General features: G+C 38.7%; 1 long non-coding RNA gene across 2 annotated transcripts in view; it reads left to right on the top strand.

The window, feature by feature from the left end:
- Window positions 1–8808: 8808 nt before the first annotated feature.
- LOC117002127 overlaps window positions 8809–17800 on the top strand; it is a 46066-nt gene continuing 37074 nt past the window's right edge. For both annotated transcript variants that reach the window (XR_004419216.1, XR_004419217.1), the window contains exons 1-2: window positions 8809–8932; window positions 15732–15825. This is a non-coding gene — a long non-coding RNA (uncharacterized LOC117002127). The remainder of the gene's footprint in view (window positions 8933–15731; window positions 15826–17800) is intronic.

Raw genomic sequence — 17800 nt, 5'->3', positions numbered from 1 at the left:
CTGCATCCCATTGGAAGCTGCTCCAGCCAGGGGGAAGAGCCCAACATTTCTTACCAAGATAAAAACAGAGGTTTTGGGACACTAAGGGAGCCCCTTTCTCCACTGGACTCCAGAGGAAAACCGGATTTCTCCACATCACCACTGGACCTCCAGAGGGAAACTGCACCTTGTACAGGAGCACTGCTCCAACTGAGCCACATCTGTCACTGCAGGAGGATGCAGCCACCATTTAATGGGACTGCTACCAACACCCTGCCTGACAGGGTGTCAGGTTGTACTCTGACTGTGTCAGAGTTTGGAGTTTGTTTCTTTGTAGTACTGTATTTCTATTTTAATTTCCCTAGAAAGAACTGTTATTCCTAATGCCCATATCTTTGCCTGAGAGCCCCTTGATTTCCAAATTATAATAATTTGGAGGGAGGGGGTTTACATTCTCCATTTCAAAGAGAAGCTCCTGCCTTTTTCAGCAGACACCTGTCCCCCAAACGAAAACAGCAACTTTTCCTTCTTTGTCTATATATAAGATGCACCTGATTATAAGCCGCACTTTGGGTTCAGACCACAATTTTAGTCAAAATGGTGCGGCTTATAATCGTGAAATTACTATACTATCCAAAAATCTATGGATTAATTTCATTCTCTGTATACGAAAGTGCATCTGTAAATACTGCCTAAGACAGCAGTCTATATCCATAGTAATGTGATTTAATAAGACTTTCTTTAATTTTATTAATATTGAGTATAGCCCCTTTATAAATCTCATGTATGTGTACTGTGATACTGCAAATTCCAATGATTTATGCATCCTCTTTGTGCAATCATTTAAAAAATAGTTTTAAAATTGAATGTAAACACTTTATCTGTATGATGGGGGTACATAAATTATGGCTATACCATTTTTGTTGAAAGCTTATGGCTGAGAAAAGTCACAGGAAGGTTCGGTAACTGGAAACATGTTTAATAAATATAAGGTATTGCTATTAAAGTGAACAGTTATTCATGCTATATTTTAATTTAAGTACTTTTTATAGGAGCCATGTGAAGTAATTCATACAGAAATAGCTGTTGAATGTCTGGTTTTGTTACAAATAACAAAAAATGCTGTTACATAAAATGGCTGTTTCCTGCAGGAAGAGGTTGCTATTCACCTATACAGAAAGCAGAGCGTCTAAGGCCATACCCCTGTGAAAGATCACCAGCTTCAGTACAGTGTTCCTTGTCTGCTTTCATGCCATCATGTGTGAAAAAGGGCAGTAGCATTTTCCTGACCCACTCAAAGGATGTGTTGACTTGGTACGTACTGGTGAGCAGGGCTTTGGAGGACTTTAGTGTGAAAGTGTCCCAATAAAATGACATTGTTCAATAGAAAGTTACTTTGAACATGTGGGAACCTTCAGATCCTTCATACAAAGGAATAATCTGCTCTCATGTTTTAAAATAATTTAAAAAAAGGTATGTTTATTGTAGGGAAACTTAGTAACCATTAAAAATTAAAGTTGACCAACCATTTTAATTTTCCTCCTTAATTTGGCTTCCTCTAAACCAAAGAACCTCTAAGCTTTCCTTAAATACTGCAACTCTTTAGCCTATAAAACATCCAGGCTGAATTTTCTGTGAATGTCAAATGAAATTCCCTCTTGAACCACAGCAGTGACTAAGTACATAGTCATGAACATTTCTGTTCTGAGGCTTGTGGTAGTATTTAGTATGGTCTGAGAAAGACTCTTAAAATACATGCTTAATATACTGCTGAAACAGCTACAAGAAAGCTTTTGAAATTACTTCTGTTTGCATTTTGATGAAGCTCAGTTAAAACTTAGGACTGATGTCCAGCCCTTTGTTCTGTTTAGGTGAAAGCAAGACACCATACAAAGGCTGTTTTCCAGGACTGAACTGCCCTGAAGTCCTAATGGCTTATGTAGACCTGCTAGAAGTGGCTTGAAATGGGTTAGAATAGCAGATCTGTCTCTTTCTGGCTTCTGATGAAATAGCACAAATCACTTGAAATCAAATTTAACTATACAATTTTGAATAATTGTAAATATTACCAGCAGAAAGCCCATTCTAAGCCCACAGAATTATTTGCATGTTTAAGGTTCCTCTTCCCCATTTGCCCATAGGCACATTTGATTCAAAAAAGGAATTACAAGTAAGTGTCAGCTTCAGAAGCCCAGATTTAAGACCTGAATTCAACCAAACAAAGAGTAGCACTATCATTTGACAGACAGTGTTGCAGAATAAATTTTGTGAATATTCATGCTGCCAAGAATGCTTGGTAGAAATTGCCTGTGTGTGAGTAACACAGAATGTGACATATGGGGCACTTGTACATCTTTTGCCGGGAAGCAAGACCATATTAGGCAGTTAATCACTTTCCTCTAATCACTATTGCCACGGTTTGTACCATTTCTGATAATCTTTCAGTGCTATAACAGCCAGAAGAGCTGGACTGGACTATTGCATGCACGGGAAATTGGTGCACAGAAAAACACAGATGTGCACACTCATACACAAACCATTTCTCATTAAAATCAATATTGGATCCCCTGTTATTAAATCTCAGTATCAAAATGCACCCAAGGCACATTTCTTTAATTCCAAGCAGCAGAATTGTTCACAGGGTGCAGTGGAACCACTAGGAGCATCACTAGTATTGATTAATGGGATATGACTGAGGGCAGAAATTAAGCTGGGGATAGGGGTCTCCATTAAAAATGTTTATTGCTAAGTGCTCATGTATCACTTCAGTTCCTCTGCAGATCAGATAAAAAAACCACATTACAACCTTCTTCAGGGAAAAAGAAAGACATTTAGCTGACATATTTGTCAAAGAAATTTTCATTCCTTTCTTTACTCCAATCTTATTTAGGGTGCTAAGAGTGCTAATAAAACCTGAGAAGTACCAGTTTGGGAAGAGAGTTAAGTACATCCTTAGCACAAAGCAACACTTGAAGCAAAATATATGCTTTTCCAGTCAGCTCTGTTCTGCTTTCAGTGGCCTGAATCCCAGACTAGGAAAATCAGATCTGTTTTCTTATCTGAAGATGGATACATAAAAATGGTGCCTCCCCCTTCCCCACTAAATTCATTAACTTACCCAGAAGCTGCACCAGGTTACAATCAATTCAAGAAAACACCCTGTAACAAAGAAGAGAAAAAGTATTAACCCCATCTGCTCAACCTGCTACTCTCCAAGCCTGACAGCAGCTTCAGAGTCCAATTGTCTAGCAAAGAGTCTTCAGGATGAGCCACTTCGGTCTGCTTTACTTTTTGGGTACCTACAGCTGCTCTGGGATTCTTCATTTTTACATCCATCTCCTTCCCTTGCTGTTCCAGGCTCATCAAAATGGAAAACTCAGAACTGAGCCTAAACTTTCACAACACTTAAGCATTAGTAGAACTTAAAGGGACTCCACTTTCTAAAAATCAAATTACAATTCCTAGGGTATTTTTTTGTTTGCTATATTTTTATGAGACCTACTGAGTTGCATCACCTTTTAAATAAAAGCCTCTGTGTTTGCTTTTGCTGCAACCCAGAGTCAGAGAGATGGGTAAGAACTGAGAAGACCTCTGGTGAACATTTCCTGGAACCTCAGCGGACTTGGTTCTTACTTGTTCCTTACTCCTAGGATGTCCTTTACTACAAACTCAGGGTTTATCCTCTCTTTAGTGATTTTTACTTTCTTTTCATGTTAAGTTTGGTCTAAATGTTCTGAATTCCATGAAATGAAGTGATGGACTTGAGAAGAAGAGAATGGCATTTAGCTGAATCTCCAAGGAATTAATTTCTGGCATTGAAGGGAAACTTGCAGATAATTATCAGATAATGGAGACAGTAGGATGCTATTGGCACAATACCTATGTAAAGGACTTAAGGACAGAAAAGCACCCTGTTCCCTTGTCCTGATAAGCAATTACAGGTGCAGAGGCACAGTCCCTACTCCTGCCTCACCGATGGAAATCTTCCATTGTTCTGCCTCCAAGGGAAAACTGTCCCCAGTTCTGTGTGGATTCCTGTCTCCATCTCTGGCAAGGCCTACCACCATCTGCACCAGCACAGCAGATACTCAAAGAGATCCCAAGAAAACAAGAGGGACAGGAAAGCTCACAAACTCAATAGTCTGCACAATGCTGCTTACCTATCCTAATCCATACCAGCTGAAGAGTCTGGTAAGGGCTTGGCTCACACAAAGGCATTTCTCCAGTCCAAAGCCAGTAACAGTTCCAGTTCATCACAGTTCCAGTTTTCCAGTTCTAACACACACATGCACACACACACACCCCACACACACCAAAACAGTGGATTTCATTTTGTTTTAGTTAGTTTTTACATCCCTGAAAAAAAAAATGCTCAACTTGCTTTTATTTGTTGAAGTGTGACCAGAGGCAGCTCACAGGTACCAGGTCACAGTCAGTCTGTAGGTAACTCTCAATGCTAATGCATGAACCCCCCGTGCTTGTGCTTGTTGCAAGTACAGGAGAGGGAGGAACAGCTAAAGAGCTGGAATAGCAGCAAAGGAAGGAAAGCATGTGTGAGTGAGTGAGAGTGGGAGAAAAATCCACAGTCAGGCCAGAATTCTGCTTGCCAAAAAAAATGCTAAGAGATCTCTTTCCAAAAAAATGAGTCAAACCAGGGAAACAAAAATAATAATGCTGTATGCAACTTAAAGCAGCAGCTGCTGTCTGAGAGAAAACATGGGATGAATTAGAAGACACAGAAGATTAGTCTTTTTTTTTTTTTGCTTTTCAAATTATTATGTTTGTCAAGCTTTTGGCTCAAAAATGTTTGACCTAATCACATCTGTTTTACTGACTTAAATGAGAGGCCTGGCAGCTGTAGCTGGCAAAAAGATCTCCAAATCTGCAGACAACCTTCCAATATTTGGGCTCTTGTCTGAGCAATGTAGGGATAACAAAGTCTATACCCTAAAAGTGCCTATGCTGTGCATAACCACTTACAGACGGATGCTGCTGTAGCCACTCTGCAAACAAGTCTGCTTCTAAATTCAGCTGTTCCTTGGCTTAGCCTCTGGAAATGGAAACCCATTACTCTGCTGAATGTAAATTTATTTCATATTCTTGCAAACAATCAACTGAAGCCTCTTTGTCTGCGCCCAGATACAAAGGCAAACAATGGCTGCTGAAGAGAAGTAAGGGCTGACAAGTTGGAACACAACCTAGAAAGTCTTGCAAGTAAGATGAAGCCAATCTGTCTTGAGTGAATAGAGAAAAGGTGTTTTGCAGAAACGTAAAACAGCATATACATTTCTTTTTACTACACAAATATGTGTATAACAAGTGAACACCCCCCCCCCCCCCACTATTAATATGGTTACATGAAGATGAACTGACTAAGTGATCTAAAATTACTTTTTTATTTTGAGCCCCTATAACCTGCTGGGTTTTATTTAGTGAGAATTTCCTGTCTGTCAAATTTTCATTGGCACATCAATTTTCTTGCAGTGCCTGATTCTCTTTCAACATCTGTTGCTCAGTTTGACAGTATTAATTTTGGATTTTTCCCCAGATCTGATTAGTTGAAGATTGTAGTGAATGCTGGCAAGAGATCTAAGATTTCTGTCTCTCTTCTCTCTTCTTCATAATGAAAAAATGTTTTTTTGAGATTCATAATACTTGCTATCACTGTACTTGATACTGAAAATCATAAAGATGTTTAGAGAATTCTTATATATACTAATAGAAATAGGTTTTCTTCGCTTTCCAAATATTTTCTCCACCTGTCCATACACACACCTTATTATTCATGGCTACTGTATCCATGAATTGTAAGCACATTCCTCTAAGTATATATGTTGAAAATTGATCAATTTTTCCTGCGTGTAACTGCTGAAGTGTTATTCTAAAAACACAAGTGAAGGTCACAGGACCAAATAGGAACATATATACAAGCACACTGTATTTTTTTTGGTTACAGTCAGTAGACACCAGTGGGTGCTCTGTGCCATTAATCATGTCTCAGGCACAGCCCTTGCCCCAGAGAGCACACAATCTGCGTTTAAGGGAAGAGCCAAGATGCTCTCAGGCAGAGCAAAGAAGTTCAGGAAGTAGCATTTGTCAGTTTGATCAGTGGCAGCACCATACATGAACAACATCTATTTTTGTTCAGGTGATGCTGATTTAGGCATCCAAGCAGAACGAGGAAGCAGCTCTGTGAAATCCCTCTGACAGTGCTGCTCGTGTATAGGAAGAACGTAGAAAAGCACATTGGTTTCTCCTTTAAGGAGTAAAAGAGCTCAACCACCACAAGCCAGCCTCTAGAAAGCAGAAAGAGCTGCAGGAAGAGAGTCCAAACTCTCCTGGGTGTTTTAGGAGAGGGAAGCAAGTCAAGTAGAGCCAAATAAAATAGGTACATTCGTTTATTTGGTGTAAATGAGATATAAGGGAATTCTGAGTTGCCCAAATTAAACTCTGCTGTCTGCATTTGTCCTGTGACAAAATGATTAAAACAACAAGCTACTAAAATAGTCTTGGCAGCAATGTTCTAGATGAATGTAGACAGAGCAAAATATATATGCAATGCCAGTAAAAAGGATGTTGCAGTAATTAAGATGGGAGATGAACAATTTCTAGAAGAGCATTTCAGCTGTGTGGGCAGGTTCTAAGAATTTTTAAAAAGACCCAAACCAACCTTGCAGGTTTTCTCCACTTTTCCTCCAAGGAAATAATTTCCTGAACTGGTTGGGGCAGGGGCCCCTTGAGGCCCCTTTCTAGAGGGACCCCATTTGGAGGTTTCCTCCCAAATTCACCCTAAACCAGGACAGCAGGGAAACAAAGCTGCAGCTTTGTGTCAGTGTGCGGTAACCTGGTGGGAGGATCTTAAATAAAATAAATCAAGCTGATCTGAAAAATTATCTTGTTCCAGACTAGGAAATCCTGATTAGCACAGAGGCTGATCTTTGCTCTCACTTGTGATCAAATAAATAATAGATACTCATCAAGCTGTTCTTCCTACAGTTCTGAAAAATAATCATTTTGATTTATAAATACATGGGAGGTGTTCAGATATTGTTAAAGAAATCTGACAACTATCATCTGATTGTGGGTAATTTATTGCCTGCCTTTGGGTATTAGCAAGATCTGTCATTTAGCTTTTTAGAAACCCAGATGCTTTCATGAGGCGCTTGATTTTTACAGTCTTTCCATTTAAAAATCAGCTGTCTCCACTATTTAAGTTCTAGATCTTTTGATCCTTGTGCTTTTATGTACTGGACTGTTCAAAGTTAACAGGGAGCTGCCAAGTGCACAAAGGATGTTTTAGCTTAATTAGCTCTGGTTTACTCTCCTTAGCATGAGCTACACATAAATGCATGCAAATATTATTGATTCAGAGCAACTGATCTATAATATTGCTCTGGAGGTGAATTACCACAGACAAGAAGGCAGGAGAGCAAAGTGCTCTGTCTAAGCTGCACTATTAACAGCAGGACTTTGGAAGGCTCACTTTTAAACTGCAGCCTCCCCGGGCTGGAGGGATTAACTTCCTCATCTGTATAGGCACAAACAGGCACTACAGCTTCCCATTTGGTTGTGTACCATTGCACAAAACATGCATTTTTCTCTTCATAGCTGGCATTTTACACATCTCTACGTACTACTGACAAAGTTTAGAACATCTTCCATCACACCACAGTCACAGCAGATAATTTTGTATTTTTGATGGCACTGCACAAGCACTCACAGCAAAGGATGCATCTGCCTAACTCTTCCTAAAGGTTTAACAAATGCTTTTGTTCTACAGCCATTTTCCCAGTCATAACTGTTGTGAAAACATGCATTTTTATCTCATCAGGTGCTCTAGGAATTAGCTGGTAGATGTCTTCATGTGCATGTGAGTTTTCAGTTTGATTCAGTTGTCCTTAGACTTTAACAATCTTGCAATCCTTGGCACTGCTGCTGTTCTCTCACCCCTGCTGACCTATCCTGCAAGGGGCAAAACTGGAATGGGCTAGAGCTGAGGTCACTTGAAATAGATTTCAAAGTCAGAATTTTAGCACAGGTGGGAATGGCAGTGCCTGCTATTATTATGTGCTGGTGTTTAACACTTTAACACTGCATTTTCAAATACCATTTTACTCTGCCAAACTTTAATAATTTGGTCTGAAATTTTATTTGCCAGTTGATCTGCATCATAGAAAAAGCCCATAGAATTCTAACTTTTATTTCCAGAGCAGGGTCTGAAGATGTAGTCAGCCACAAAGACAGAAGAATGCCTAATTATAATCACTGTGCTGAGAGTGGGTGGGGTCCAGTGGTAAAAATACAGAAGTAAATAAAAATGCATATGCCTGAGCAGGAAGGATAAAGATTTAAAGCTGGACACAAGCTCTGGAGAGTCTGACAGCTGGAGTTTCTGTGTCTGGAATCTGTTCTTGGTGACAGTATATTTGTATGTAATTAAGCATAGGAAATAATCATCTGTGCTTTCTTTGTTATTAGTTGCAGCATCATTTAGCAAGTCCCTTTTCCTGGCTGAAGCAAACATCAGAGAGGAGATGTATGACCCAGCAGTAGGTGAAGGATGGATGTGAAGGGCTTGCAGCACTCCATGCCATGGGAAACTCTGCCATCTGGAGCACCGAGCATGGCACAGGCCCTTCCTAGCAGGTACCTCAGACACGAGGATCACGTTTCCCTGGCTGTGGCCATAGCTGACTCCACACTTCCCAGCAAATTGAGTGGCCTTTGCTCGGGGCTGTGTCTGCGCCGTCACGCCAGGCACAGATTGACGCGGGCTGGCAGCGCTGGATTGCTCCCTGGAGTTGACAAGCGCTTCGTCTCAGCCACATGTGCTCTGCTCAGTCTTTCAAAAGCCCTTTAAACTTCCACTGATTAGAGGTGGCTGAACTGAAAACAGAGCTCTGCCCTGGTTTTGATCAGCAAATAGAAGCTCAAGTGCTTCTTTGGCTTAAAGGTACGTGTATAAATCTAGCCTGGGAAATTTGCAGGACACACTTCTGTCAGGAGGCATTAAGTGCATGCTGCTTTATTTTAGGACACATTGTGATGAGTCATTTTTTGTAAATGTTCTGGCACTTTATCTTCGTGATCTGGCTTGAACCTTTCTCTGAAAAGTGAAAATAGTAACAAGACTTACTGTGTTAGCTTTTTTTTAAATGCTATTCTATCCTTTTAATATGATTAAGGCTTAACTTTTTTATTATTTTTTTTAACAAGCTATTCTTTGCTTTTAATATCATTAAGCTGTTTATATTTTTAGGTTTTTACCATTAAAACCATGCAGGGACACACAAATGTCGTCACAAGAGAAAATTAAATTTGGGAACGTTTTTCTCTGTTTGAAGCTGAGTTTCAGATTGAGGAGCCTGTTCTAGCTAACAATCTGTCAACTGAGTCATGGCTCACTTTTAGTAATCTTTCATAGTCTGGGATGCTCATGAAAAGGAGCAAGAAGTTAGTTAGAAGGACCTGTTCTCATGATGGGAGGTAGGAGAAGAACAGAGGAGCATGCCATGTGCTCATGTGTCTCTCTGCTGCTGCAATCCAGCATGTTTTCTGAGAGAGCAGATATTTCAATGATCTCTACACCATGGTCAGCAGTCAGAACCAGTAATTCCCCTGCAAGTGGAGTACATTTTGAGTGTGGTCATTGCTATATTTGTTGATTGACTGGTGCACATATTTTGAAAAATGTTTCTTTAAACACTGCAGTATATATAAAGTTGGAACATGGAAGACTGAATATCTCTTGGCAAAATGAAAACTTGACAAAACACTCGTATTGACAAGCAAAGGATGTATTGGGAGGTAGGCAGATCAGGAAACACCCTACAGCTGAGAATTTCAGGGCTAAAATTCTTCAGGAATAGGCATTTTTGCCATTCAATTTGGACAATGTTTTGCATTTATTCTGAAAGGAGCTGGGTTGTCACAGTATGAAATGCTTTGCTGTGATAATGAAGTTTCATACCAATTCTGTTTTCATTACAAAACATTTGTAAAGTGGAATCAGAAAGGTCACTTAATTTTTAACTGTGAAAAGCTCTAAAAATCTATGGGGTAAAACATTCCCTCAATCTGAGTAGAATTACACCTGGCTGGAATTTGGTTCCTGAATCCTTTTCATGCCTTAATCAGGAAAGCAAGTGTGAACATGCACTCCCAGAAGGGATCAATCAGCTGTGTCAAAAGTAAGAAGAGAATTACCTCATTTTTGTCATTAGACATGAGCCAAAATGTTAAGGATTTTCTTAAAAGGTTACTTTTTTTTTTTAGGAGTTGTTCAGTGTTCTCATTTTCTGATTTGTCTGCAGACAGCAAAGGATGAAATATGAAAGATGCACAAGTGTGTCTCATATTTTCTGAATGACTGAAATGACAAAGTCTCAGAAATCCTTTGTTTTTGTGAGATTTTCATCATCAAGAAGTCTGGATGGATTAGATAAGCTTCCTGACTTTGGGTACTTAGCCAGACTGATGAAACAGGATTGCAGGTAGCCCTGCTTTCAGATCACAGGCATTTCAGTATTTCTCTGCCTGCTCATGCATTGATTTTTGCACTTTGTGAGTATATAAAATGTGAGCTTTTAGTACAGGCTTGTGCTAAATTGCCACGGTTTCATACAAGAATAACAAAAGTGAAAGATTTGGCAGTAAGCCTCACAGAAAACTGTTCCCACAGCTCAAGCAATATCATGAGTTGTGAGGACTATTTTAAAGTCATTAATGCAGAATTCAGTGTGCTGTCTAATATCCTGTGGTCTGCATGTGATGGAGATGTCTGACTCAAAGGATGTACAGTGTAAAGATATATTGTTGAAATTCTTTCAAGACCATCGCTAAGGGAGCTATGAATATTTGCAGTTGTGTCTTTTTCAAGTTTCATTGTTTTTTAAAATATACTTTTACTAAGTACCTGAGGCTATTTCAGTTTGTAATAACAACTATCTATAAAACAAAGGACTAAGTATGCTTTGCACAGATCTTCCCTAAAAGCAGTTAGACTAATTGTGCAGTGATAGTCTGCAGGAGAAAACCCTGGAAGTTGCCACCTGAGAGGGGTGACCTAGAGTCTGCAGCCTCCACAGAGGAGCAGGTTCATGAACAACCTGAACAGCTCTGTTTCCAATATTTCCCTTTACTTGAATTAGTAAAGTTGGACATCTTCTGGAGATATTTCATGTTCTAGACAGTCAGTGGGATGACTAAGGCTTTACTTAAACTGATACAGTGAAATTTAGAATCAATGAGACCATTAATGCAATCACCAATCTTTCCATAATCTTAGCTAAATTCTATCAGAACAGGATATGGGCCCTCTTTATCATCTGTCATAGAAAACCTATCCTGGGAAGCAAATCTCTGCAATATTTTTCCTGTTCAGCTCCCCTTGGCTCTGTTCCCCTTCCGAGCACATCTCCAGGGAGCCGAGGAAGACTATCACAGCTGCAGAGACATGAGCCCACCTCCCAGTCATGGGCTCTGCCTAACACAAGTGCACAAAATTAGTGGGGAAAACAGATGCTTTGACATCTTCAAATGTCTCCTGAATGCTTTTACTACCTCAGGGTACCACAGTGTTCATGTTGCTTGTTCAGCATTCAGGCAGTACTGAAATGGGAGGATATATTTTGCTCAAGACTTTAAAACACAGCCAAGTATTAGCAGTGCTATTTTTGGCAAACAAACATGTACAGACATCTTCTTTGATTGCTACTTTCTCAAAATCACTATAATTTTCAGCAGTTGCCAAGAAATTAATCCTGCTAGCAAGTCCCAACCCTCATTTCCATAGATAATTAGTGGATGGGGGGCAGCTAGTCCCTACTATCATAGCTGGAGAAATGCATTGTTCTCAATCTGCAGCTACACCACCAAATGTTCCATGCTAAATTTATCACTGTTGATTACTTGCACGAATGCTCGGGGTGGCCTTTTGGGGATTTTTCTGGACTTTTGCTGGTGTGTTACTTGACAGCCTTACCACAATAAAACAAAGCTATGATTATACCACTAGTAAACAACTCCCCTTCAAAAATGAAAATAGGGAGACAAGGTACAGAAGAAATGCAGAAAATCCTGCAAGCCTGTTCCCAGACTCCAGACAATGTGAAGAGCAGATCCAGCTTCTTTACTCTATTGTTTCTACCCTCTAGTCCCATAGTGACACTTTTCCATCCATTTTTCACTACTGGATAAGTTTCTTTGTTATGCTGGTGTCTAATACTTATCCTTCCACTACCTTCAAAATGGGGAGTAGTGAAAAGGACGGAAGCACTTTCAAAGGTTTCCACTAATTCCAGATGTCCAAGCCCTGCTTACTGAATTTCAGTAAAAGGAAGCGCCTAAATGTCCTAGTTTTCTTTAATTCTCATAGTCAGTTTTTCTTTTTTATATTTAGTGGGTTTTTTTCCTCCATATGTTGTGCATCTTAACAATGTGTCATCATTAAGAGAGAGAAATAAGGCAAATCAGTGGTCTCACAAGAGAAGCCCAAATTCAAACTACTGTTAATGTTCTCCTACAAAAGGTTTAGGAAAAAAAACCCAAACCTTTAAAACACTCCCTAGCTACAATCACCCATCCTGTTGTTCCAACAATATGTCACAGGAGAAAAAGCCATATACTACCCACAACTAGATATTGTTGCATTATTTTTCAAACTCAAAAAAAACCAACTTTAAGGACATTTTCAGTTCTGCCAATCAACATTGTAGCGTGAGAATCAGTTTAATATTTTGATAGGTGATGACTCATTCTCACATCTGAAAAATAAATGACATTAACTCTGGGATTAAGTCATTGACAAGACAGAGGTAATCATATACATGTAGCATTATGCTGGTTTTATTACCCTGAATCTTTTAAGCTTGCACATATTCAACAAAGAAGTAATGTAAAATGGAAAATCCAATTAGCCCACGCATATGCTTCTTGAATACCACTACCACTACCAGCTCTGCATGTAGATGAACTCAACAATGCATTCACAGCTTACAAAAGAATTGTCATAAACAGCTTTTTAGCCTTGCATTTAGATTTTGCAAAAAAGATGAATTTACTTCATTTATAGATGATGAAAACATTGGGTTTTACATGGGTTAATAAAACATCTTCTATGTAAAACTTCAGCAAATCCATCTCATTTATAAATAAGTTCTAACAGCGATCATGATCAAGTTTAGGAATGCTAAATCAAGAATGAGAGTACTAGTTTTGAAGCAAGCAGAATTAGAAAAAAATCCTAGAAAAACAACTGCATAATGAAAATCAAAATATATCTGTTTAATCTATACACATTGACAGTTTGTGTATTTAGATTTAAACTTTGTGAGGCATACGGAAGACATTTCTTAATTCAAGAATGCACTAATATCTCTGTGAAATATTTGGCAGAGTAAATGCATCTCAGACTTTTTTTCGATCTGTAATGAGCAAATTGCAAAATTAAGAGTTTCATAAAGCAAATCTGGTCTGTAGGCTCACAGCATCTCAATGCAAAGATGTGTATATTGAATTTCATGAGAAGCCTCAGGTTCAACCCTCATGGCTGTCAGGGTGAGCAGTCTAAGCCTTTTTTTGCAGCTTTTGTTTTGCTAGTGGGAAGAAGCTTTCAGCTTTCTTACATAGGTCATGCTTCCAAATCCCTGCAGCCATTCTTTATTCCAGACACCATTTTCCTGGGAAGGTTAGCAGAGAACTGTACACAGTATTGAAGCTCCAATAGCACCAACACTTCCTCACATGTGTGAGAATACCTTGAACAATACTACTAAAAACAGAAGCTAAAAATCACCAAATTTATAATCTCAAGTCCCACAGCTTGTCAATGGTGCAGACTCCATCTTCCTCACAATGAAAACACAAAAAACTTCTCTGAGGAGATTAAGTCCAGATGTTCAAAAACATAAGCACCAACAGCCGAGCCAGCCAGCACTGGACAAATCACTAGAGGTCAGTGAACAGAGATTGCTCCTTCCTCTCTGTGGTGAGTCCCAAGGAAATGCCCAGTTTTCTTGCTAACTCTCCATGCATTAACATCCCCTGAAAAGGAATGGGAAATACTCCCTAGATTCCTTTTCCACACATATGAAACATGTAGGTGTACAACCTCACACCAACATGCAAAAATATGCAAAATTTGTCACTGGACATTGACAGAACAGAAGAAAATAAATACAAGAATTGACCCATTTCTATTTGGTTGATTGTCCACTGTCAGTACAAATGTTTACTTCCTATAACTTTAACAATAATTTATTATACTACTCCCTTGTAAATGCAGGCATATAGAATATGTTATGATTTTATCACTGATATAGAAAATATTATGCTTTTGAAAAATGCAGAAGTTTCCATTATGAATTCTTTTAGAAGTTTCTTTATTTCATTTTAAAACTTTTAGAATGCCTTAAGTATGTGAAATTCAAATGCAGTATAACTGGGATTAGAGTCTAATTTCAGAAAATAGAATCTCATTCTTTATAAACCCTTCTTTGTTTTCTTTATGAGTCAAAATGACAGCTACAGATAGGCCAAATTTTCTCCTGCTTTGCAATTTTTACTTACATTTAGGATTCAATATAACAAAATACATGAACTCTTGACTCCAGAGTCTCTTCCCACAGTTCCTAATGTCTATTTAAATGTAAGCCAAAATTTGAGTGGCCTACTTTAGATACTGAACAACCTGGCTCATAATATCCTCACTCAGCTAATGAGGAATTCCTGATACTGTATGAAAATACAAGTATAGCTCAGTATATAGATGTATGTGATTTAGGAGTTTCTATGGGAAAGCTGATGGTTGAGTTTAAAGTGCACTGCCACAAATCTCAGCCAGTGGGCTTGGACACAGGATACAGAAAGAGTCCTCTTATCATACCACATAAAAAATAGCCTGACCTGGGTTTCTCCAGAGCTGGCTTGTCTTTCAGCTCATTTTTTTCTTTGATTATTGTGGCATTTGGGGTATCAGAGAACACACAGAAACTCCAGAGAACGTGTTCAGCAGGTTCTCAGGAAACAAGGTCAGTTTTCTGTGCATGTACAAATTTAAATTCAACATACCCAAAAACCCCATGTTGCACCCAGTGTGCACATGATCTGGCCTGAAAAATCTCAGAGAAAACCACTGGATTTGCTGTAAAAAATCAATTTGTCTGCATATCATTGACTGAATGTTCTTGAATCTATTTGTTTGATAGGTAGTGTGGCATTTGTAGTCACCACGTTTCAGATAATTAGGAAAATTGACATTGCTTCTTTCAAGCGTGGTTTTATTTTAGTCTCAAAACAAGAGAAAATCTGCCAGGAGCCAAAAGAGATGTCTAAATCCACAGCCCTGGCCGAGCTTGGCTTCAGCAGAACATTATTTTTGCAGGAACTATGATGGGGAATGAAAGAGCACCACAGGACAGAGACACTTTCATTCAGATTCATTCTGGCTGAAATGAAAGTGAAGTGCAATTAAAGCTTGGAGATTTTCCAAGGAGCTCTAAATAACAATACATCTTCCTTTTATTCAGATGTTTAAATAGCTTTCAAAGAAATCCTGACGAACATTTTAAATGTGATTTTTTTTTTGCTTTAAAGCCCAAGAGAAATGGCCATATTCCTCTTTAACTTAAATCCTAAAACCCCATGAAAATACGTACTTTTCATTTAATCAAGATTTTGTTTATCCTAAATTAGAATGATCTAACTTTAGGCATTAAGTGTTAAAGATTTTTTTTACCTTTCTTCCTCTGCAGTCAGTGAAGAAGGGGACTTGCACCCAGACTGAGACCATTCTACTTTTTGGAAGGGTCTGCCTCCCACCACCAAATGCAGAGGGACTACTTCCAGGTAAAATCTGATTTTAGAACTAAGCTGACTGCCTTTCAACCTCACCTGTGCTTGCCTGGACCCACTGTGGGATGGTTCAGGTACCTAAACCTGTAGAAAATGAATCTTCCCCTACAAAAACAAATTGCTTCTGTCTTTAGCTCCCTGAACCAGCCCATAGCACTACAAGAAGGAGCATGTCAAGCTCAGCCCAAGGCTAACAGCAAGCCTTGGAACACAGATGGAGGCAGAGGAGAGGGAAAAGGACTAACAGCCCCATTTAGCAGCTCAGTTATGATATGAACTGGCATATCCTTAAGTGGTTTAATCCAGTGATTCAAAATGGCAGGAAAATGATGGACCCTATTTATGTGTGTGCTGTTTCCATCTGGCTGTGTTTATATTTATCTCTTAGGTACCTACAAAGACAGGTATTTATCTTTATGTGAATATGTTTTTAACCAGGCTTTTCAAGTTTATGGTGTGTATAACGGAAATCCTTTCAGTTTTTTATGTCCTCCAAGAACCAGTGGCTCATCTTTCTCCTTAAAGGGATGCTTTCACCTTTTCTGCTTCTCAAATTAAGTGATCACCTGCTCTCCAACGACTCTTTAATAATTTCCATGAGACATTTGCTAATAGATACACTGTGGGATCTAGCACACACAACTGGCTGAAACAGCCTCGTGGCATATATAGTTAAAATGAATGAATGAAAGATAATATTAATAAAACTTTGCACTTTTCTGAGTCCATCCTTCAAGGATCTCAAGGCACACAGAAAATGCTAAATGATTAAGACTCCTGAGATCATTAAAGATGCAAATAAACACGCTTGTCTGCTAAGACAGTGCCTGCTAATTAATTTATTTATTGTGTTTGGGGAGAACTTGTATAACTGATTTATAACCCTCCAAAAATAAAGGTCTGTAATTGACATCTTCTTATTTACAGTGCAGCCAGCAATTAATTTTGTAATTTATTTGTAGAAAACATTAAAAAGCAATAATCTTTGCCTCTTATGCATTGTGTTATAGAGCAAAATAGCTGAATTTAAACAACAGCAAAAAATTAATACCTTCAATACCAATTAATCGTTCCTCAATTAGTTTATAATGAATGAATCCTAATGCATGCATAGAACTAAGTTCAGGTGAAAGAACTCTTTGGAATTAATGATTTGATAATTGTCTGAAAGATATTACATATAGTAAATTTTAATCTCTGAAATGCCCAATTTTCTTTCTCCTAATAGTCTCTTTATACTTCATGACAATCTGGAACAGAATTTTAGTTATGTGAATATTTTCAGGCTGCAGCTCTCTGGATAAAATTTCACGAGTGGCATAGATTGTATGTGCATTCTCAATCTGTTTTCTGTTCCCTCAATTCTCAGAACAAGCCTATGTTACTCTTCATGAAAACATACTTATTTCAGATGTAAGATTCACTTCTTTAAACACTTTAAATGGATTTTTTTTATTCTCACTCTCACTGGAAAAAACTAAACAGTGCCACAGTTGCAGCAGGGAAGACTGACATAGTTCCAAGGAGAGAGAGCACTGACATGTTTTTCGATGGAGTCCTGTGTTTTGTTTAGCTTGTAGTCTTTGCTGAGGCCCATTTGGCTTTGAAAGAGCTCTGCTTCTGATCTCTGTGCCATTCCCACTCTACGCCCTAATCCTGCATCAACTCCTACAAGGACCTTTTATCTTACTAACAGAACCTGGGATGAAAGGAGACACAGATATGTAAAGTACCAAAGGCAACTTCCATGTGCTCACACCCTGCTAAATGTGGCTCAGTGACACAGCTCTTCAGCATACAGATATGCCAAAATAAATCAAACAGGACTCACCTTGAAAGCTGCTAAAAGAAGGGGCAGGCAGCAGTTTGGGACCACAGGGCTCTTCAATCTCTCTTTGTACTTCTCTCTGTTTTTTCTTTTTTTTCAAGATAATGAAGATAGGGTTCCTGCTCTGAGTTCCCTGGAACA

This window comes from Catharus ustulatus, chromosome 12, assembly GCF_009819885.2.
Source record: "Catharus ustulatus isolate bCatUst1 chromosome 12, bCatUst1.pri.v2, whole genome shotgun sequence".
Classification (NCBI taxonomy): Eukaryota; Metazoa; Chordata; class Aves; order Passeriformes; family Turdidae; genus Catharus; species Catharus ustulatus.
Note: the sequence above shows the minus strand (reverse complement) of the source record. Positions and strands in the feature narration are given on the sequence as shown.